Genomic DNA, 23828 nt, shown 5'->3' on the forward strand with positions numbered 1-23828 from the left:
CTGGGCTGAGCCTTAAATATTTTTACCTCTTCTTTCCTGTTTTCTGTTGCTTTGTAGTTTTCTTTTACAGTCTCAGAGAATTCTTCAAATTGTATCCTAATTCATCTATGGAACTTCTTACATTTCTACTATCATATTCTGAATTTTTTTTAAGATTTTATTTATTTATTGGACAGACAGAGATCACAAGTAGGCAGAGAGGCAGGCAGAGAGAGAAGGGGAAGCAGGCTCCCTGCTGAGCAGAGAGCCCGATGCGGGGCTCGATCCCAGGACCCTGGGATCATGACCTGAGCCGAAGGCAGAGGCTTTAACCCACTGAGCCACCCAGGCGCCCCTCATATTCTGATTTTTTAAAGTTCTTATTCTCTGGATGTTTCTTTTTATAGCTTACTCTTCTGTTTTCTTAGATAGGAGACTCTGGGTTTCAGAGGCCTCCCCACGGCTAGCTGCCAGCCAGATGCGATATTCAGTTATGTGGTGAATAGAGAGGAATTCTCCACAGGTGTGTTCAGACCAGTGGCATTTCTTGCAAAGAGCCGCAGAGAAAGGAGATGCTGAACTGAAGACATGGAATCAGACTTAGCTGCAGCAAAAGTCCCCTGGAAAAGTACGGACGGCCAGGATCTGGATGAATCTCCCCCACCCCGTGTTCCGAGTTAGGAGAGTTCATTCCAGGGGAGGCAATACTTCGTGCTCGTAGGGAATGGCCCAGGAGAGCCGAGGCCACTAGCAGCCCCTGCTCGAACCCAGGGAGTACTGGTATGTCTCCAGCACCTGAGGCCAGATCCCTAAAATGGGAAAACAGCAACTTTCTCATCCCCAGAGCACCCCTGAACCCCAGAACCTGGGTAACAACACTGGCCACCTTGCTTCCTGCATGAAGCAGATGGCCACAGACAGGAGAGCTGGGTCTCAGGATGCTAACCTGCCCCTTGCATTCAGAGGGGGGTGAATCTGAAAGAGGAGAGTGCAGCTCTCCTGTGCGGCCCGGGCTCAGTGGCCTGGGGTGGGGACATTGTCTCAGAGACAGCTGAGTAGTTCCCGGTGCAAATTCTAACAGGCAGATCCCGGGACATGGTGTGACTGCTCACTCTTGTCTTCTGGTTGTGAGTGCCCTGCAGTTAGGCTGAAAAGTGAAGAAAGGCCTAAAAGAGGTGGGAAAATGGGAGAAGGGCCTGGAAGAAGAAGCATGCTCTGGATCGTTTTCCAACACCACCAAGCAACTCTCCGCTTCGCAGTGAACCCTAACTGGGCGTCCCACCCTTGAACTCAATTCTGATGCTGTCTACCTGGAAAGAGCAGCAGACCCCACGGGCTAGCGGCTCAGTCCTACAACACCTCCTCCAGTTCAGACACTGTAAGTCCAGGTTGTCACCTGGACTTCTGGCCAACTGACTATAAATTGAAAGTTTCCACAATCCCCTCCCTGGGTGTGACTGATTTGCTAGAACAGCTCATAAAGCTCCGGGAACAGCTACTTACGTCTCCCAGTTTATGGTAAAGGATGTGACAAAGGATACAGATGAACCTGTACATGGGGCCAAGTTGAGGAAACCTCCCGAGCTCAGGAACTCCTGTCCTCATGGACCTAGGGTTCAACACCCTCCTGGCACATGGATGTGTTCACCAACTCTGAAGCTCATCAAATCTCCCTGTTGAAGAGTTTTTATGAAACTTAATTTGCAGCGACCCCTTTCCTTAAATCGGTGGGCGGAGCTGAAAGTTCCAGTCCTGTAATCAGTGGTCTTTCTGGTGACAAGTTCACTAGACACAGGCCCCACCCTAAGTCACCTTATTAGCATAAACTCAGCTGTGATTAAAAGGCCTTGTTATAGGGGCACCCGGATGGCTCAGCCAGTTAATCACCTGCCTTAGGCTTGGGTCACGATCCTGGGGTCTAGGATCCAGCCCTGTGTGGGGTTCTCTGTTTGGCAGGGAACCTGCTTCTCCTTTTTCCTCTGCCCTTCCCCCACCCTGCTCGTGCTTGGTCTCTCTTTCTCTCTCTCTCTCACTCCCAGTCTCTCCCTCTCAAATAAATAAATAAAATCTTTTTTGAAAAAAGGCCTTGTTATAAATAACAAAAGGTGCGCCTATCTCTGAGGAAATTACAAGAGTTTTAGGAGCTCTGTGCAAGGAACTGCGGATGGAGACCAAATATATTTTTTACGGCAGCATGTGGGCCGACCCCTCATCTGCAGGGATAGCTGCTTCCGCTCTCCACCCGGTGCCATGACTCACATCAGCGAGGAGATTATTCTCCACACAACTCCCTTCATGCAGGTGGGTGAGGGAGGGACGGGAGAGGCTGGGCAGCAGCTGCTGCTGGTGCTGCTGGTGCTCTGCCCGCCGCGCCTGCGCCCCCTGGGCTGTGTTTGATGCGGGCTGGCTCTCCCTCTCCCGTGCTTTCTCTCCCCACGCCTGCACCTGCAGCTCTTGGTAGAGAGCCAGAGAATGCATGTGCCCCTAGGGCCAGCCCTCAGCCAGTGACTGACAAACTCAGGGAATAGTCCTCCTGCTCTCCAGCTCCCTGGTGGGGGCAATGTTAAGGTGTCCCTAGAGTTCCCGTGAGGGACCCAGCCAGGGCCACCCTCCTTAGAGGTTGCTTGCTGTCACGTCTTTGCTCGGCTTCCTTTCCAGGCCCGACACCCCCTCCTCTTACCCTCCTCACCCAGTTTTTTCTGAGAAGGCTTAAATAAATAATTTTCCTATGAATCCTCTTCTCCAAGTCTGCTTCTGGAAACTCAAGCTGAGACAGTCTCATATTTCAGAGTCCTCACGGTTTGTTCGCTACTAAAAATGGAAAGACGGGGTAGCCCTTTGTTTAGAAAGCACAGTGACGGTGCCGCAGTTGTGAAAAGGTAAACCCTAGATGAGGGAAGGCTGTAGACTTGTTTCTTCACGTTGAAGCGAGAGAACCGGGCTTCTGAAGGGCGAGGAGGACAGGAGGCTGGGAGCTTGCGGAAGAGCAGGCCCTGAGCAGCCGGGCCCGAGCAGCACAGCCGTAGGAAACCTCTGTTGCACCAAGCCTTCCACGAAGGCTCCGCACGCGCCCCCCCCCCCCCGCTTGTGGGGGTGATGTCTGGAGCAGGTGATCCAGTGGAAAAAAAAAAAAAAGGCTGTTTGGAAAGCGATGCTGCAGTACAGACCAGAAGAGCAGGAGGGGAAGACGAGGTGCTCCAGGAGATGAACACAGTAGAAGCAGGATCTCTGAGCCAGAGAAGATGAAGAAAAACATAATCCACCAAATGTGCACCGCATCCCCCCCCACACACACACGTGTGCACATGTGCACGCACACACACAAGCGGTGGAGAAGCATAAGACACCGTCTTCTCTGAGATCTGAATCATACATGCAATGACAAACTTGAAGTAACTGAAGGATAAGTTCTAAAATCATCCCAAGGATATACAAAGGCATCTTCAACATCGGGACAGCATTTCTCAGTTAAAATTGTAAGGTGACTCCCACAGCAAACAGGAATTCACAGAAGGTGGGGGATATAATCAGCACACGCTAAGGCAGTGGGGGTGTCGTAGACCCTGGTGTCCTCCTCCCTCCTATGACCTGAGCCCAGTGCCTGCTGCTTCTAGTCCATGACAGAGCCAGGGCAGCCCGGGGACTTCCTCCCCCTGCCCTGCTCACCCAGGGACTCACCCGGCAGCCTGTGCAAGTAGCCCTGCCTCCCCTCTGCTGGCCCTGCTGCCAGCTCCTTCCTACACAGCCGGGGTCTTCACGGTGGGTGCTCCAAGTTCACCAAGATCTGGTGCAGTCAGGGAGCTGGGAACCTGCCTCTGAATCCATTCCTATCTCTGACTCTTTTCTCCTTCTAAGTCTTTATTCCACAAATATTTTTAAAAAGATTTTATTTATTTATTTGACAGACAGAGATCACAAATAGGCAGAGAGAGAGGGGGAAGCAGGCTCCCTGCTGAGCAGAGAGCCCAATACGGGCTCTCCATCTCAGAACCCTGAGATGATGACCTGAGCCGAAGGCTGCGGCTTAACCCACCGAGCCACCCAGGTGCCCCATTCCACAAACCATTTGTTCACCACATGCTACTCCAGAGGAACTGATATCTTTGTTCTCTCCCCATCCCCTTTCTGTTGTTTGTCTCTTTCCCTGACGCCATTCCGGCCTCTGTCCTCCTCCTTCCCCTCTTTCTATCTCAACCTGACTCTCTCTCCCTCTTCCTGTCCTTCTCCCAGTCCTGGTCTCTTTGAATTAACTTGCTCTGCATCTCTGAAGACAGATGACGGCATACAGTTGACAGCACCCACGGTAACTGACACGTCACAAAACGGTTTGTGCTCACAAGTCCATTTTCTCCCTATTATGAATGACCATGTAATGAACATGATTTTAGATCTTTATCTATATCTCTGATTAACTCCTTCAGTGGAGCTCCCTAGGTATAGAATTTTAGGTCAAAGGGCACTGACATTTTTAAGGCTTATGATATATTTGGAAAAAAAAATTCTCAACAGGGTTGCCCATATAACTGGACTTATTTTTTGAGATTTTTAAAATTAATTAATTAATTTATTCATTCATTTATTTATTGAGAGAGAGAGAGAGAAATAGGGGAAAGGCAGAGGGACAGGGAGAATCCCAAGCAGACCCCACACTGAGCACGGAAATCCAATGCAGGGCCTGATCTCCCGACCCTGAGATTATGATCTAAGCCAAAATCATGAGTCGGATGCTTCACCCAAGAGCCCTATAACTGGACTTCTTTAAGTTCAGTCTCAGATTTAAGACGGGGTCACAAATGTTTTTCCAGAATCCCTGAAGACATTCACATCCTGGAATATCCCTGCAGATCGATAGGCTTGTAGAGGGTAATGCCTAATCCCCTTTCTGCACACTTAAATACTTGTTTGTTGACTGGTCCAACACACCTATGTCAAACCTGTGCCAAGTGCTGGTAATGACCCTGGACTAGATTCTGGTGATTTAGAGCCCTGCCAAAATCACGGGTGACTCCTTCCTTCAGGCTAGGCTCAATTTTGACATTTGATATTTTACAAATCAAAAGTAAGGTGAGAATTTTCCCATAATGTGAGATAAGATGTGGTCATAGGTCATTCTGCCACCCATTTATTCCCAGCCCAGACAGTAGTAAACATTCACCCCACACTGCCTTCAGTCTCTGCTGGTCAACAATTCCTCTTTTTTCAAACACCTAGACAGCATCGGATGCCCTAAAGTTTTCAATCACAGCTCACTATAAACCAAATATTTGTGTCACCCCCAAAATGCATATGTTGAAACTCAATCCCAAATGTGATGGTATTAGGAGGTGGAGCCTTGGGGTGATTAGCTCATGAGGGTGGAGTCCTCATGAATGGGATTAGTGCCCTTATAGAAGAGATGCAGAGGGGCGTCTGGGTGGCTCAGTGGGTTGAACCTCTGCCTTCCACTCGGGTTGTGATCTCAGGGTCCTGGGATCGAGACCGGCATCGGGCTCTCTGCTCAGCTGGGAGCCTGCTTCCCTCTCACTCTCTGCCTGCCTCTCTGCCTACTTGTGATCTCTCTCTCTCTCTCTCTCTCTGTCAAATAAAGAAATAATTTAAAAATCTTAAAAAAAAAAAAAAAAAGAGAGAGAGAGAGAGAGAGAGACGCAGAGAGTTCCCTCACCCCATCCACCATGTGAGGACACAGTGAAAAGAAAGTCCCCTAGTACCAGGAAGTGGGCCTTCTCTGAACACCAAATCTACCAGCACTTTGCTCTTGGACTTCTTAGCTTCCAGAACTTTGAGAAATAAATTTATGTTGTTTTGAGGTGCCTGGGTGGCTCAGCCGGTTAAGCATTCAACTCTTGATTTCAGCTCAGGTCATGATCTCACAGTCGTGAGATCAAGCCCAACGTCAGGCTCCCTGCTCAGCATGGAGTCTGCTTGAGATTCTCTGTCTCCCTCTCCTGTCCTTCCCCCACTCGCATGCTCTCTAAATAAATAAATGCATAAATACGTAAAATATTTTTTTAAAAAAGATATTTATGTTGTTTATAAGCCACCTAGCTAGTCTATTGCAGTTTGTTATGGCAGCCCAAAGATGCTGCTCAAGGGAGAGAGGTGTTTTGACCTTTTATTTCCTCCCCAATGGCCAAATTTATGGTCCCTGTCCATTTTCTTTTCCCTCATTTGAGAGAGGTTCAATGGGCTTGTCTCTCTGTCACCCAGTGGGTGCATGAAAAGATCTTGCGATAACTTGCTCACTAATCACAATTTTTAGCTATTAGGTGAGTGTCAAGGGGTGTTTTTAGGTCCCCAAGGATGAATTTGACCAAAGGTCTCACAGAACATTTAGGTGCACTTAGAAGCTCACAATGCACGTTAATCAAATAATCACAACACAGTGTGATAAAGGTTTATCTGATATGCAATAGGGGATATAGGGTTTGAAGGGAGCCCACAGGAGAAGTCCGTAACGCCACAAGCAAGAGAAAGAGACCTTATTAACTGTGTATCAGTCACCTACTACTGCATAACAAACACTGCAGTAATCCTAGTGTCAAGCAATAATACATACTTGTAAATTTCTCACGCAGGTGACGAAATGTTTGCTGGGTGTTGACCTTGATCTTGTCCGGGCTTAGGTGGGTATGGATCCAGGCCATGAATTTGGTTCAGCTATTCCATGCATTTTATTTATTTATGTATTTATTTATTTATTTTAGAGAGAGTGTGAGTAGGGAGAGAAACAAAGGTAGAGAGAGGAAGAAAAGCAGACTCCCCTCTGAGCAGTGTCCAACATGGGGCTCAATCCCAGGACCCCAAGATCACAACCCAAACTGAAATCAAGAGTCAGACAGTTAACTGACTGAGCCACCCATGCGTCCCTATTCCGTGCCTTTTGACCTCCTTGGACCGTTGGATACCTCATTATCATAGCAAAAGGCAGGCATACAAGAGAGAAAGCCCAACATGCAAGCACATTTTTAAGCCTTTGCTCACTTCACGGGTACCAATATCCCATTAGCCAAAGAAGGTCATATCACAGAAGCCCAAAGTCAAGGTGCAATAAAGTACACTCCTTGCATGGAGCTATAGTGAAAAACTAATTATTTGCTGAATAATCATCTAACCTACCACAAGCTGGATCTTGGACAACCAAGGGATGTTGTTCTAGGAAGAAGTGGGAGGAATGAGTGTTCCATAGAGAAGAACCACATCAGAAAGGGCAGAGAGACACAAGGATGTGTGGCACATTTAGGGATTTGCAGGTGGTTTGAAGGACAGAAGCCCAGGACACTAGTGAGAGATGTTGAATGTGTGCAGGAAGCTGAGTCTGGAGAGAAAGACAGAAGCCAGTATCTCAGAATGGGAGGAAACCTGAAAGATCTGGATAGATTTGAGCAAGGTAAGAGGTCTGTCCTCCCTGTTGGATTTTCAGGGTACTCTTGCCTTGTCTCTTGAAGTCTCTACTTCCTGGCAGGAAAAACCCCTTCCATCACCCCTCTGTGCTCTCTAGGGAACTGAAATTACTTTCACTTCACTTTCCAAGTGAGGAACTGAATTAATTCTCCTTTTACTCGTCACCTCCCATGCCCCACACAGCATCTAGTAAATGTGTTTCGGATATACCCCCCAAAGTGTAAACAACTAGGAATTCTTTTCCTGAAATTATTTGTTTTTCTGATAAGTCATACTTACTGAAAGAACATCACAAATGGTGACTGTGAAAGATACACGACCTATGGGCAGAAATAACCACCTTCACACTTTGATGATGGCCTCCCAGGTTCTATGCAATGTAATTACAGAACTAGAATCATACCCTGTTATATTTAACCAGCTCTTTTATATCAACTCACAACATAACAACTGGAAAGATAAACCTATCGCATCCTTCTTAATGGCTGCTTTGTGTTTTGCTGTATGGTCGTGCCCTTCATTCAGTCTCTTAACTTACACCGCTAGAAATAATACTCAGAAGATAGATAGCCTTTCACATACATCTTTGCCCCTGGTCTAGTTAGTTGTCTAAGCTTAAGCTGATAGATGTAGAATAGTTTGTTCAAATGCATACCCACTTAACCTTTTCATACAGATCACTAAATTATCTGTCAGATGGTTTTATCAGTATGTAGTCCTACATCACACACTTGACATGACTGGATATTTTATATGTTGCTAATACGAACAATTTTATCACATTGTTATTATAAGGGAACAATGACTTTTTTTATTTCTTTGTGAAAATGATGCGTTTTTAAATTAGAACTTTCCCAGCAGAGCTATCAGTGTACATGAGGGGAGGACACAGATATTTTCGGAGAGAGGAATTACTAAGTTAGAAATAGAAATTAATAAATTAGAGAGTAAAAAATAAGTAGACTTGATAAATAAAGCTAGAAACTGGTTCTTTGAACAAGAGGGGGAGAAAGAAGAAAGAAAGACAAAATTACTATCAAGTACAAGCAGAAAATAAGAGGTAAAGCATGCAAAAACACAGTGCCAGATATAAGGAATAAGGTCTTTACTTCTGCATATAAAGAACTACAATTTATTTTAAAACTCTATATTAAAGTTTATGTTAATACCTCAAAATTTATCAGAACTGAGTGGTTTTCCTTGAAAATATAAGTTCCTAAAATTTATTCTAAAGAACCTACATACCAGAATTTATCAAAACCCATTGATAAAGTGGAAAAATGTCTCCAAGCAACAGAGCCCCAGATGGCTTTATGAATGACTTCTAGGAAATCTTATTTTAAATACCATTTCTATGTTATTTAAACTAGACATTTAAACTAGCACAGGAAAAGATGTAATTTATAATACAAAAATGCAATTCATTTTATAAGACCGAAGACTAACTAGGCACTTAACAGATATGAAAGTCTTAAATAAAAGATTCGTAAGTTAAATCCAGCAGTGTATTAAAAGAATTGTGCTTCTTGATCAAGCAGTGTTGATTCCAGGAAGAATGATTAAGAAATCTGTGTTGAATCAAGCATTCTGTAATACATCAGATGGTGAAAGGAAAAAAAGCATATGGTCTTCTCAATATATGCCAAAAATGCATTAATTAAAGTACAACATCTATTTCTGATAACGATGACAGTAACAATGGCGATGACAATGATGATGATTAAATACCTCAGTAAGCAAAGAACAGAAGGGCCAAGAATCCTTTATTTTTTCATCAGAAGCCACAAGCAGCAAACTTAACAGTAAAACATTAAACATTGGGAGTGTTTCAATTAAATGAGATGCTCACTGTAATTGCTATTAATCAAAATGTTTCTGAAGTCTCAGAACAATGCCATTAGTGAAGAAAAAGAAATAAAAGGAATAGATTTTTTTAAAAAAACAGCAAATTATCTTTATGCCCAGATTATATTCTTTTCTTCCTAGAAATTCCATGAAAACCAATTGAAATATTATGGACACTAATAAGAGATGTCAATAAAGTGGGGGTTTTTGTTTTGTTTTGTTTGTGTTTGAAAGAGAGAGAGAGAATTCTCATGCACAAGCAAGTGGGGGTGGGGTGGGTAGAGGGAGAGAGAGAATCTTAAGTAGGTTCCAAGCTCAGCTTGGAACCCAATGCAAGTCTCAGTCTCACAACCCTGAGATAACAACCTGAGCTGAAACCAAGAGTCAGACACTTAACCAACTGAGCCACCCAGGCACCCCTAAAGTGGTTTAATAAAAGAAATAAATAGACAAGTCTACAACTTTCTTATATACTAACCATAACGAGTTAGTAAATGTAATTGGGGGGGGAGGAGATTCCAGTCATAATTGCAACAATAACTGTAGAATACCAGTGTATGACTACGATAAAAATATACATGACATGAACAAAACATATGACGTAGGAATAAAATGTGCCTAAAGCAAAAGCAAAAACAAAGACAAAAACCTACAAAAGTTGGAGAGAGAGACCACATGTCAAGGTATAAAAATATTTGTTTACCCTGAATTATTTTATGAAGTTAAAGCAGTTGCAATTCAAATGCCTATGGGATTATTTTTGGAACTCAAAAGATTGATTCTAAAGTTGTCTGGAAGAAGGCATGCTTGAAGCCAAGAAATTTTAGATGGGCTCCTAGCCACACAGAATAAAGACTACATTTCCCATTCTCCCTTGCAGCTCAGTATGTCTTTGAACATCGTGCCCCTCTAATACATATTTTGGATGGCTTCAAAAAAGTACCAAAATTTATTCCCTCATCCTCTTATTATTAGGCATTTGCTTTGTTCCAGATTTTTTTCTCACCGATCACAATGAAGTACTTTAATAAACATAGGTTCCTGTCTCCTAGGAGTAAGCCAACTGGATGAAGGGGTATGCATTTTAAATTTTAATTGATGTCACTAGATCACTTTCCAGAAAGACTGAAACACTTACGTTTCCATTAGCAATGTATGAGAGCACCATTTCTCGACATCACCAAAAACAATAGTTCTTTTTTATTTTTTAGCGGTCTGGTCGATGTACAATGTTGTTACCTCAATTTGTTTTTCTCAGATGACAATCAGTATCTGGTAATGTAAGGCTCCTTTACCTTCTTTAGTTTTCAGACAATAAGATCACTTTATCCAGTTTAAACAAAACCCTATAGGATTAAAAATGGAATTATAATAAATTGATATTGAGAAATTTACAATTTTGAGAAAATTAAAAATTTTTGTATTAAGCTTTCCCATCCAAGAACATGGCAAAGCTTTTTATTGGGTTAGTTCTTTTATGTCTTTCAACAAACTTCATAGTTTTTTATTTAGCTTTCCCTATGCCTTTCTTGTTAAATTTATTCTTAAATATTCTATGGTTTTGGGAGCTATTATAAACAAAACATTTTCTCATTTACATTTTTAGGTATTTATTGGTAAAATAGAAAAATACTATGATTTTTATATATTTATCTTATAACAAGTCACTTCATCAAATTAGCTTATTCATATAATTATATTGTATATCCAGTATATTCATATACTGGAAACTCTTATATTTTCATATTAAATAATAGCATTAGAAAAAAAGATAATTTTAGTTCTTATTTCCAGTGCTTATGTAAGTTATTTCATTTTCCTTTTTTGGCATTTTCTAGGACCTCCAAGACCAGAAAAGCAATAAGAGGCCAAGTTTCATGGGTTTTTTTTTGTTTTGGGTTTTTAAAAAATTAATTATTTTATTAACATATAATGTATTATTTGCCCCAGGAGTACAAGTCTGTGAATCATCAGGCTTACACACTTCACAACACTCACCATATCACATGTCCTCCCCAATGTCCATAACCCAGCCACCCTCTCCATAATCCCCCTCCCCATAGCAACCCTCAGTTTGTTTTGTGAGATTAAGAGTCTCTTATGGTTTGTTTCCCTCCCAATCCCATCTTGTTTCATTTTTTCCTTCCCTATTCCCCAAACCCCCCACTCTGCCTCTCAAATTCCTCATATCAGGGAGGATATGATATTTGTCTTTCTCTGATGGACTTATTTCGCTCAGCATAATACCCTCTAGTTCCATCCACATCGTTGCAAATGGCAAGATTTCATTTCTTTTGATGTCTGCATAGTATTCCATTGTATATATATATACACCACTTCTTTATCCATTCGTCTGTTGATGGACGTTTCATGGGTTCTTATTCCTCTCCTTCAACTGCTAGTGCTCCTGTCCCTCTCTCCTTGGTTGGACCATTTCACATCCACTGAGGGGCAAGAAAAATACTTGATTTCCCCGACACTCCATCTCTAGCACCCAAAATAGGGCCAAGAACATACTATAAAAATGAAAAACATATATGTATTCCAAGAAGGAGAAAGTGGCCAAATGTTGAGTTCTGCTAAGATTCAATAAAATAGGAATTCCAAAGTGCATTTTAGATTTAACAACAAGTTCACTGATGAACTTAGTGATAGTATTTTAGTGGAAAGAACAGAAGCCACAGGACAGAAATTTTGGGCAGCCTCTGAGAACATTTTGTGCAAACATTTGGGGGCCGGAGCTCTAGTAGTGTTTATGGGACATCGAAAACATTTCAGGATAGTGGAGCTCATCGTGCATATGGAGAGCTGAGAGCTGAGCAAAAGTCATGCTAAGGACTTTGTGCTTCAACTTGGGGGCCATGGATAGCTATGGAAGAATTTAAACTAAAGAGTCACGCCATTAGAATTGCTTTTTAGAAAGACCATTCTTTCTAAAGAAGTAGAGTACAGTTTCCTGAGTTTACCCATTCCTCTCCATCCTTATTTGCATTGCCTTTCCTTGGATCACCTTTCCCACTCCCTCCTCTCATGCGGATTGCTGCAGCATCCTCCTGGTCTCTTTCTATCCATTCTTGTCATTCTTCTATTTGTCACACCAGCCTCCTAGATAACCCCTTTGTTTTGTCTTTTCTTTTTATTTTGTTTTTCAGACAGATATTTTCTAGATTACAAATCTAATCATGTCATTCTTCTGCTTAAACTACGTTATTGGGATCAGTAAAGCACCGTCCTGGCTTCTATGTTTTCTAGCCTTCCCAGGTGAGTTCCCAAGTGCATCAACATCATCTTTTGATTGGTAGAATTTTTGTCGGGGGAACGACTTATTCTTGGGGCTCCTAGGGAGAAAGCCACTTTCTGCTCTAGGAAAACAGAATTTGGTGAAGATCCAATGAGCATCCTTCAAGGTTTTGGGTGCAGGTTTCCTCAAAATTGTTTATTCTCCCACCCTGGATCCAGTTCGAATGATGCTAAGAGCTGCTAATGGTGCTTATCCCATTCCTCTGCCAACTGTTCCCTGTAGGAGCTCCTGATGTCCTCATGTCTGCTGGAGTGACATGATGAGTTCTCAGGAAATTTTCTGGTCTGTAGATCTGTAACTGAAAAAGGAATCAGAAAGATTTGGATGGGGCTTGGGGAAGAGTTCTTCTTAGAAGATTTCACAACCAAAGCAATTCAAGACTAGGATTCAGTGATGATTATGGTGACAGCAATGTGGCCGGATTGTTTTCCTTCCATGTTTTTCTCCTTTCCTCCTCAAAGCCTGGCACCTCTTGAGACCAAGATGGTAGAGGTAGTGAGACTTGATCAGATTCTGAATATGTTTGGAAATAGGGTTGATGGGATTTGCTGACAAACTGATTGTAGGGTGAAAAAAAAAAAAAGAGAGATGGATCATGATGACTCCAAGGTGTTTGGTCTGAGCAATTGGAAGCCAGGAGTTGGTATTTATTGACATGGAGGAAGCCATAGGATGAGCAAGTTTTGAAGAGGTCTAGACTTTAATTTTGGACATGTTGTATTTGAGATGCTATTAGACATCAAAGAAGGACATCAGGCAGGTAGTTGGGCATACAAGCCAAGGGTTCTTCTCCAGAGAGAAGCCTGGATTGGAGATATAAATTTGGGAGTGTTTAAAGCCATCAGACTCAGGCGCCTGGGTGGCTCAGTTGGTTAAGCAACTGCCTTCAGCTCAGGTCATGATCCCAGAGTCCCGGGATTGAGTCCTGCATCAGGGTCCCAGCTCCACGGGGAGTCTACTTCTCCCTCTGACCTTCTCGCGTCTCATCTGTCTCTCAATGTCTCTCTCTCAAATAAATAAATAAAATCTTTAAAAAAAATGAAATAAAACCATCAGACTGGATGAGGTCACCAGGAAGTTAAATGGAGATTAAGAGGGGGAACAAGGACAGGACCTGGGTAAATCCAACATTTTGATAGGGAGACAAGGGAGAACCAATAAAGGAAACTAAGAAAGAACAGTCATTAAAGTAGAAGGAAAACTTTAAAAATACACTGTCATGGAAGCTGAGCATAGAAAATATTTCTAGGAGCAGAGAATCATCAAATGCCAAATGATGCAGGTAAGTTGTATTAGTCCCAATAAAACTGACTGCCATTATAGAGATATTGGAGACCTCCCCATATCTCAGTGGCATGGGCAATGTAAGTGCATTCCTCACCCATGTGCAGTATGTGCAGCAGCAGAGGAGAAGGACAAAAGGAGTGGAAAAGCAGCTCTTTGCTCCATGAAAATATTCAGGGTCCATGCTGACAGAGGCTGAATTATCCTCAACTTGTGGTTTCAAGGGTACTCAGGGTGTCAATGTCTGGCCAGTAAATGGGGGTGGGAGATGAGAATAGTACACAGAAAGTGTAATGGTAAGCATCTGGCAAGAAATAGAGGGCACAGTTAAGTTGGGTAACTTTAGAAAGGTTTAATAAAGGAATTATTTATAAAGGTAGGAGCAGGGGCAGGAAAACTGTAAAAGGGATTTCCATAACCCTGAGATGGCTGATAGTCATAGCTGTTACCACCCTAGACTTGAAGAGATGGGAGAAAGAAATGATTAGTGATCCGGGGGAACAAATTCCCTGACTTCTTTCCTCCCTCCTCCAGTCTCCTGCAGGTACATCCCAATGACTCAACCCAACCAGAAACAAGAAGGCTCATTAATAAAATCTCTTGGGCTAAGCTCCTGAAGCCCAGAGCAGGGTGGAGAAAGGTGAAGAGGATATTTGGAGGAGCAGATATCCAGCATGGGATGTTTCTGTGAGTCAGGCTTGGAAGGCACGTGTATCCCCTCCACCCACATTCCATCGGCCAGAACCCCATCCTTTGGCCACCTCCAAGGACAAATTAAGAAATAAGTGCCCAAGAGGAGGAAAGAAGGGGTTTGATGAACAGGATACCCCTCTCTACCTCATGGCCAAGCAAGACGACAACCGAGAATTGTATTTGGCAGTATGGAGGCAATTGGTGATCGTGATAATCCAGTCTCGGTAGAGTCGTGAGTGTGAAAGCCTGCTGGGAGAAGATGCAAGAGGCAATGGGAGAAGAATCGGAGACAGCGGTTGCTAACAACTTCTTTCAGTCAGTTTTGCTGAAAAGGGAATCAAAGCAAAAAGGTAATAGCTGGAGGGTTGTGAGATCAAAGGAGTTTTGCTTTGTTTTTCACAGTGAAGAAATAAAAGCATGTTTTATGCTGATGGGAATGTTCCAGGAGAGAGAAAAAAATTGATGATGCAGAAAAGAGGGCAAATTGCTGGAGTGATGTCCTTGAGAAAGCAAGAAAGGATGAGATCTAGCCATAAGCTGAAGGCTGGCCTTGGGAGGGAACCCAGGCAGTTTATCTATAGGAACAGTGAAAAAAGCAGAATGTGTGGACAGAGTCCTGGTAGGAAGGAGATGTGGGGACCTTACTGAAGTTCTTTCCAATCATTTGTATTTTCTCAGTGTAACAAGAAGGAAAGTTAGCTGCGAGTAAGTCTGCAGGAGGAATTTGGGGAGTTTAAAAAGAAAAGAGACAGTACAACATAGTCACCCAAGATGATGTGACAAACTATACCTGGAAGTTAATCTTCCCAATGGAGATGGTCCAGTTTTCTCCAGGACAAATGAGAGCCTCTGGCCCTGCCTTTCTCCACTCTGCCTGTAGGACCCCTCCTTGTCCTCATTCAGCAACAGAACTGGGTAATAAGTATACAGAGAGAGCACATTTACAAGGTCCAAGCCCTGCTCTAAACATTTCACATGTATTTAGGCATAATAACGCAATGCAGTAGGTACTATTTTTTTTTTAAAGATTTATTTATTTATTCAAGAGAGAGAGTGAGGCAAAGGGAGAGCTAGAGAGAAATGCAACAGACTCTGTGCTCAGCACAGAGTCCTATATGGGGCTTAATCTCACGACCCTGAGATCACTTCCCTAGCTGAAACAAAGAGTCAGACACACAACCAATCGTGCCACCTAGGTGCCCCAATAGTAAGTACTACTATTATCAATTCCCTTTCATAATAAGGAAACCCATGCACAAGTTAAGTAATACAGTGGATGCCTGAGATGAGTTCAACTTGGGCAGTCTGGCTCCAGGCTCTTTAATCCTAATTCTCTATCTATACATATTAGATGTGTCAGGATAATCACTAGAGGGGGCTGGGCTTGAGAGAAGGAAATAGAGCTTTGAAAGGGCAAGGGTAGGGGCGCCTGGGTGGCTCAGTGGGTTAAAGTCTCTGCCTTCAGCTCAGGTCATGATCTCAGGGTCCTGGGATCGAGTCCCACATTGGGCTCTCTGCTCAGCAGGGAGCCTGCTTCCTCCTCTCTCTGCCTTCCTTTCTGCCTACTTCTGATCTGTCTCTGTCAAAGAAATAAATCTTCAAAAAAAATCTTCTTTAAAAAAAAAAAAAGAAAGAAAGGGCAAGGGTAGGTGGGGATGAGATACTGTGATTAGGAGAGGACTGGTAGGGACTTGCTGCTAGGAGACAGGTGGCCACGTGGTGACCCAGGTTGCTTGGCAGGCAGAGCCAACAGCAGAAGTACAAGGACAAGTTGAATAGGCATGCATCGGTCAGCATAGAATGCTTGCTTTCATCTTGACGTAACGTTCCCTTGGTTTCTGTGTGTTTCACTGGCTGACAGAGTTGCTGTGTTTCCACGATGGAGGGGCACGGTACGGTGGTGGGAGCGATAATGATGATGTGGTAAAAACAGCTCCCAATCAATTCATGCTTCATCAGTGAACAATGAACTCCATGAAGAATTTCATCAGCAAAAAAAAACCCATCAATCAGCAAAGAACCAAACATTTTACTTACATTACATCATTTAATGCTTATAGTACCCTTGTGGGGTACACACCGTCATCCCCATTTTCAGATAAGGAAAGTGAGGCTCAGAGGGGTTGTATCTCTGGCCAAGGTCACATGGTTAACAAGGCCTGAAGCCCAGCCTGTTTGAGTCAGAAGCCTGTGCTGCTGCACTGTACCAGCTGCCTCTCTATTTGGGGATGAGACACCAGGAGCCTGAAGGAACCCTACAGGGCCCCGAGGGCCTCTGGGGCAGGGTCCCCGGGTGAGAGGGACTCCCTTTAATGAAGGCAATTGAGAAACAATCCTCCTCTTTATTTGCCTGTAACAGGGGCTCAGAAAAGCTAATTATCTTCCTGTGAACCAGTTAACTATTCAATTTTCTCCATTTGGGTAATTAATTATCAGAGTCAAGTGCAGGATCCAGCTAATTTTAGAAAGACGCAGCTGTAGGGTCATCTGGGGAACAAACTCAGCTGCGAAGCACAGGCAAGAGCCTCTCTCTGCTGCGGCTCAGAGGGAGATGGGGAAAGGGGCCTTGGGCTGGCCCGAGTGAAAGGCAGGGCGATGTGTTCCCCGGGGCAGGCTGGCTAAGCTTCCCTCAGCTCCAGAGAGTAGCAGAATCAAGGGCATGGGCCCAGGAGGGCCAAGCAGCTGACTCAGCTGCCAGCATCACGTCGGGGAAGAAACGGGGGCACTTCTTCAACCATCACTGCTCTGGGTCCTTTCTCCCTTTGAGGGACCCATAGGATCTGTCACCCCCTCAGTCCTCTTTGGAGCCAAGGCCACAGAGAGAGAGAAATCTTTTTTTTTTTTAAGATTTTTTTAAAAAAATATTTTATTTATTTATTTGACAGAGAGAGAGAGAGCCATCACAAGTAGACAGAGATGCAGGCAGAGAGAGAAGGGGAAGCAGGCTCCCTGCTGAGCAGAGAGCCTGATCCGGGACTCGATCCCAGCACCCTGGGATCATGACCTGAGCTGAAGGCAGAGGCTTAACCCACTGAGCCCCCCAGGTGCCCAAGAGAGAGAAATCTTAGTTCCCGTCCCTGGCTATCAATTCATGTTAACGTTGCTAACATTGATCAGAAGCCAGATGGAGTTCATACCAAAGTGGTTAGGTACAGTGACTTTCCTGTATTACAGATGAGAAAACAGAGGCTCAGAGAGGCCATGCAGTTTGTTCAGGATCTTGTGGTTAGGATATGGCAGAAGCTTGGATTTGACCTTAACTCCCCAATCCAGGCCCTCACCTTCTCTTAAAGTGACATGCCACATGTGCAATTTTCTGAGCAGCACCATGGTGAAGAACGGGAGGACTGGGGACAGCAAGGGTTGGAGAAGCATTTGGTCCACTAAACTAAGTCAACTGGTTAAGGATATTGAAACCTTCAGCAAGCTCCTCAGGGGAAGGGACATTCCAGTTGCAAAAGCAGCAGGTCTACAATTCTGGCCACTATGTGCCATCATGTGCTCTGGGCAGGGGTGGGAGGGTTGGACATCAAGAGAGAATGGAGAAACCCGGCCAGAGAGTTTGCCTCTGGGGTCAGTTGCTGGGGGCTTCAGGGCTGGGGTGAGGATCATGATGATGATAATTTTACTGAGCACTTACTACAAGCCAAGAACTGTAATAATCACTTTTACTGGGTTGGTAGACTCAATTAATCCTTATAATGATCCGTGAAGGGGTCATTCTTATCATTCCCATTGTGCAGATAAGAAACTGAAACACCAAGCTCAGTTCCTTGCTCTTGCATGAGGAAGTTCAATTAAAATCTGAGCAGTCTGTCCCCACCATTCCCCTCCCAGTCAACCAGGCCCTGGCAGAGGGTCAGAGAGAGCCGGTAAGGAGGACACCCCAAACCATGGACAGCTCCCCTTGGCCCCATGGTCGCAGAGCCACGTTCCTGCGCCTGGTTCATGGTACCTCTTGACTACTACCAATATCTACCCTTTGTGAAGAGCTCTGCTTTCTTGCAGAGGGGAATTCTCCTTGGACTGACTCTTAGCGACCAGGTGCTCTGGCTTGGTTCAAGTCCCTAACAAGCCCTGTGGAGTTGCGTCCTGAGCCAGGAACATTCTTCCTCAAGGTTCTGGAGACCCGTCCTCTAAGATGGGAGAGTTTTCTCCATGGGATCCAGTCAGAGAACTGCTCTCCACATCAGCCCAGCAATCATTTCTCCTGCCCAGCTCTGCTCTTCCTACATTGACCATGACTTCCCACATCCCATTTCTATGGGAAAGCCAGTCCCATCTGCCTTAGCTTCTCCATCTGTGTTTCTGTCATCCCTGCAAAAGCCCAGGGCCCAAACTGGACCTGCCCAGTTAGGTCTTCCTCATTTTGCCAGTTCTGTTAGGAGTTTCCAAGTTCAAAGCCAGGCTCCCTGGCCCAAGCTGCCGGCCCAGAGCCCCAGCAGGTGCAGCATAGTTGCTAAGCAACATCTCCGGATCTCTGTGTGTTCCTGTCATATGATTATCGTTGCTAAGGAAACAAGTCCTCCGGCATCCCAGGACGCAGCAAGGCCTAGGCAGTGGTGTGTTACCTGAGGCCTAACAAAAATCTTCCTGTCCCATGTTCCTGACAAGGTGTGAGTCCCTAACTGCTATAGGGGACTACCAGGTTGATCCCTGCTTTTTACCCAGGCACTGGCTCTTAAAAGTGAATGTCCAAACTGGAGTCTTGGCCACTCACTGGGCATTCATGGAATCCAGTTCTTGGGGGTGTTCAGTGTTAATAGAGGCTTTTAAAGAAACATATTAACACACCAGGTTTCGGAAGATAATCTTATATCACCGATTCTCCCACTTTTGTCCATCGATTCCACTGCAAAGGTAGAATTTGGATTTGAATTGGAGGATGGAAAAGGTGAGGAGGGGCAGTGAACAAGAGGGTTGCAGCGGGATCCAAGGTCCATAGCAACAAAAGGACCAGAGGGGGTTTTCCCCAGTGTCATCTCCCCACACTTGCAGCTCAAACACTGCAGGATGTTGGATGCCATATCGGGGGATGTCACAGTCTCCCTGGAGGGCTTGCTTCCCTGGATTCTCCAGTCCAGACTCCGTGGAGCTCACTCCCCACGAATGGCCCAGAAATGAGATGGAAATGAGGAAATCTCTCTGAAGGACAAAAAGAGAGATGGATGATAAGAGACAAAATATGAGAGAATTTGAGTCCCAGTAAGAAGGGATGTCCGGGTGGCTCCGTTGGTTTAGTGTCTGCCTTCAGCTCAGGTCATGATCCTGGGACCCTGGGATCGAGTCCCGGAATAGGCACCTTGCTCAGCCAGGAGCCCGCTTCCTCCTTTCCCTCTGCCTGGACCTCCCCCTGCTTCTTGCACTCTTTCTCTCTCTGACAAACAAATTAAATCTTTAAAAAAAAATTAGAGGTGCAACAATTGAATAATAGGAATTCTAAAAATAAAGAACAGAGAGAACAGATGGAAAAAAATTATCAAAGAAATAATAGGGATATTTTGAAAGTAATTAAAATATCCTGGAAAAGATAGGCATGAGTTTCCAGCTTCAAAGATTCCAAAGAAGGGTCCAAAACAAGCACTGAAAATATGTCTACCCTAACTCACATATTTGGGAAGTATCAGATTACTGGTGATGAAGAGAAAATCCTAAAAGCTTCCAGATAGTAAAACCAATTTGCATAGAAAATATCAAAAATCACAATGGCTTCAGACTTTTTTAAGTCAACATGTAACGTATTATTTGTTTCAGGGTAGAGGTGTGTGATTCATCAATCTTACACAATTCACAGCACTTACCATAGCACATACCCTCCCCAATGTCCCTCACTCAGCCATCCATCCCTCCCCTCCCTCCCCCCCAGCAACCCTCAGTTTGTTTCCTGAGATTAAGAGTCTCTTGTGGTTTGTCTCCCTCCCTGGTCCCATTTTGTTTCATTTTTCCCTCCCTTCCCCTATAATCCTCTGTCTTGTTTCTCAAATTCCTCATATCAGTGAAATCATATAATTGTCTCTTGACTGATTTAGTTCGCTTACCATAATACCCTCTAGTTCCATCCACATCATTGCAAAAGGCAAGATTTCAATTTTTGATGGCTGCATAGTATTCCACTGCGTATATGAGTGTGTGTGCGTGTGTGTGTATGTGTGTGTATATAAAATATGGGATGCCAATCTTCTCTGTATCATTCCAATTTTAGTATATGTGCTGCCAAGCGAGCACTGGCATTAGACTTGTAAAGCAAAAGGTAGAAGATCGTGCGGCAACATTGTTCTAAATATCCAAGGAAAATTATACTATCCTTTCTATTATAACTGTTTTCATTTCCAAGAACTTTTTTTGATCTAATTGATCCCCCTTTTAGAACACACCCTATCCTTTTTCCATGGAAGCAGCATCCAATCTTATCTTCTCTATTTATTGTCTCGAATTCCTTCAATTACACCCGTTAGGTAGACAGTTTATGTCTCTCTGTTTCACACTTGGAGGCCTTCCTCAAATGTTTGGGGACATTTAGTGGTTGTTTGGATAGTTTGATTAGTTTTAGGTGTAGAAGTTTCGGTTGTCTGATCATATTTAAGAGTAAAATAGTAAGGAGTACCTGCGTAGCTCAGTTGGTTGTGTCTGACTCTTGATCTCAACGCAGGTGTTGGTCTCAGTGTCACGAGTTCAAGTCCTGCATAGAGCCCACTTAAAAAAACTAAAACTATAACTAAAACAAAACGGAGTAGGGAATAGTATACTAAAAAGTACCAGCCAGAAGCTCTTTGAACTTGGCTTGGGCATGTGTTTGTGAACATCACTAGAAGGAGATCCCCCGGGGTCTTTTTGTTAGATAGGATTCCCCAGAGAGATGGATTGCCCACTCTTGCTTGGAGGGTATGGTCCTGGCAACCAGCACTTTAGTTGCTGTGAGGAAAGAAAAGGGTGGGAGTTTCAACATTCAGTATGCAAATTTACATCTCATTCCCCTGCTTTCCCCTACCCTCATTTGTACCTGGCATCCCCAAATCCAGAAGCCCTCTTTTACCTTATCCAGAAAATGAACCTTCTGCTGGGGTTGTAGAGAATCAGGGCTCTTCATCTTAGACCTTAAATCAACCTTCCTGTTTTAGCCCTATCCAGCGGTGCCTCCGGTTCCTGAGCTGTGGGGGGTTTCCTGCTGTGAAAACAGGTTGCTCTTTCTTGGCTTTTTCCCACAACCTGTTTAGGATTCAGCTTTCTGGGTCTCCTAAGCTAGCCAGTATACATTCATCTGATTAGCAGCTTCTAAAATCTTATTGCTGCTTGGGAATGTCTCCTCTCCCACCCTCTTCGTAGATCTAAACCTTTTCAAAATTCCTGCACTTATTATTTTAGTTGGGTTTTGGGAAAGAAGGTTAGTAATCCACTGCCCTTGTTCAAACTGCCATCTTGAACCAGAAGTCTTGATGTTGATTAATAACTGGTGGGAAATCATGTGCATCCAGACCGGCTGGGTTTGAAGGTGGACTTTATTATCCTGACTCTTGTATGTACTAGCTGCCTAAACATGGGTAAGTTACAGACACTCTCTATGTCTCAGTTTCCTCATCTGTAAAATAGGGACAATAATGGTACATACTTGGGGCACCTGGGTGGCATAGTCCGACCCAGGTCGGACTCTTAGTTTCGACTCACGTCATGATCTCAGGGTCCTGGAATCAAGCCTTGCATTGGGCTCTACACTCAATGAGATGTCTGCTTGGGATTCTCTATCCCCACTCTCTCTGCAACTGTGCACTTTTTCTCTCTCAAATAAATAAATCTTAAAAAAACAATAATGGGGGGCGCCTGGGTGGCTCAGTGGATTAAGCTGCTGCCTCCGGCTCGGGTCATGATCTCGGGGCCCTGGGATCGAGCCCCGCATCTGCCTCAGCATCCCTGCTGAGTGGAGAGCCTGTTTCCCCTTCTCTCTCTCTGCCTGACTCTCTGCCTACTTGTGCTCTCTCTCTCTGTCAGGTAAATAAATAAAATCTTTAAAAAAAAAAAAACAATAATGGTACATACTTCGCTTGACTGTTGTGAGCTCCGGAATAGTGCCTAGGACATAGTAAACCATTGTATCAGAAATTATTGTTGTTGTTGTCGTTGTTATATTATTATTACATTGTATTTACTATATGCCAGCACCTGTGGCAAGGACAGTGGGTCTGGGGAAACTCAGATGAACATTCCATTTGAGCTTCTACTCTTTCCAGCCCCAAAACTGGTACGACCAGTTTTCCCACTCTGGTCTATACCATGTAAATACAGTATGTGTCTTGAGTAAATTACAAGCAGGTGGAAGTTCTAGTTGTGCAAATATAACTGGTAACAATGTAAATAGAGTATTCAAATGCACTGGAGGCCAGCAATGGCTGGGCAGTTGCTTTCAAGTATGGTTCTATGGCTTCTGCTTCAGTATCGTGGCCACAGGCATCATCATTTCCCACACGACTCACTGACACGCTTATTTCTGAGCATCTAAATGTCAGACATGTAATCATGTCTGTTACTTGTTTTGCAGGGCAAACACCATCTGGACAATGGAGACAGCAGCACATGCTTGGGGCAGTGTCCCCCTCCCACCCCAATGGCTTAAGCAAAGTCTCCTCCCCCTTTCCAATGAGCTTCCTTTGCGTTTCCTTCCTTCTGGTTGGCTAGGCTTTCCCCTCCTCTCTCTGCTCTCTTTGTCCCGCAGAGCAGGCAGCAAACCTGCAGGTTCTGTGATCCGGCTGCTCAGCTTTAAAACAAAAAAACAAAAGCAAAAAAAAATAAAAAAACAAAAAACAAAAAAAAAACACCCAACCAAACAACCCCAACTCTGTTACAGTTTCTGAACTTTCCCTCCTGGAAGGCAGGAACCACCAGCTTTTGTGAAAGGAGCAGCTACAAGGTCTGGAAATCCGGAGGAAAAGACTGAAGAGGGAAAGTCAGAGACCTGGGGAAGAAGAGGGAGGAAGGACAGGAGGGAGGGAGGGAAAGAAGGAGCGAGGTAGGAGGCCCGCCAGCCCCCAGACTGAAGGGCTTGGAGAAGCAGGGCTTCTTTACCACGAATGCGGGGACCAGCCTCTGCGCATTCGCCACCGAGCTGAAGGTGGCTCGATGTGTTTTACGTGACAGCGACTGGGCCAGTCCTGGAAAATCCAGTTCTTCAGGCTATTTTTGTCTAAATGCCTTCCCGCCCCCTCTGCTTTGAATGTTTTTCATCCAATACCTGTATTTTGATGCCTCGCGTACCCCCAGCTTCAAACACAAAACTCCCACCTCCAGGCAAGAATTTCCCAGCGCATCCTTCGGGGGTCCAGGGGCGTCTCACATT

Source organism: Martes martes (assembly GCF_963455335.1).
Source record: "Martes martes genome assembly, chromosome: 9".
NCBI classification, from domain to species: Eukaryota; Metazoa; Chordata; class Mammalia; order Carnivora; family Mustelidae; genus Martes; species Martes martes.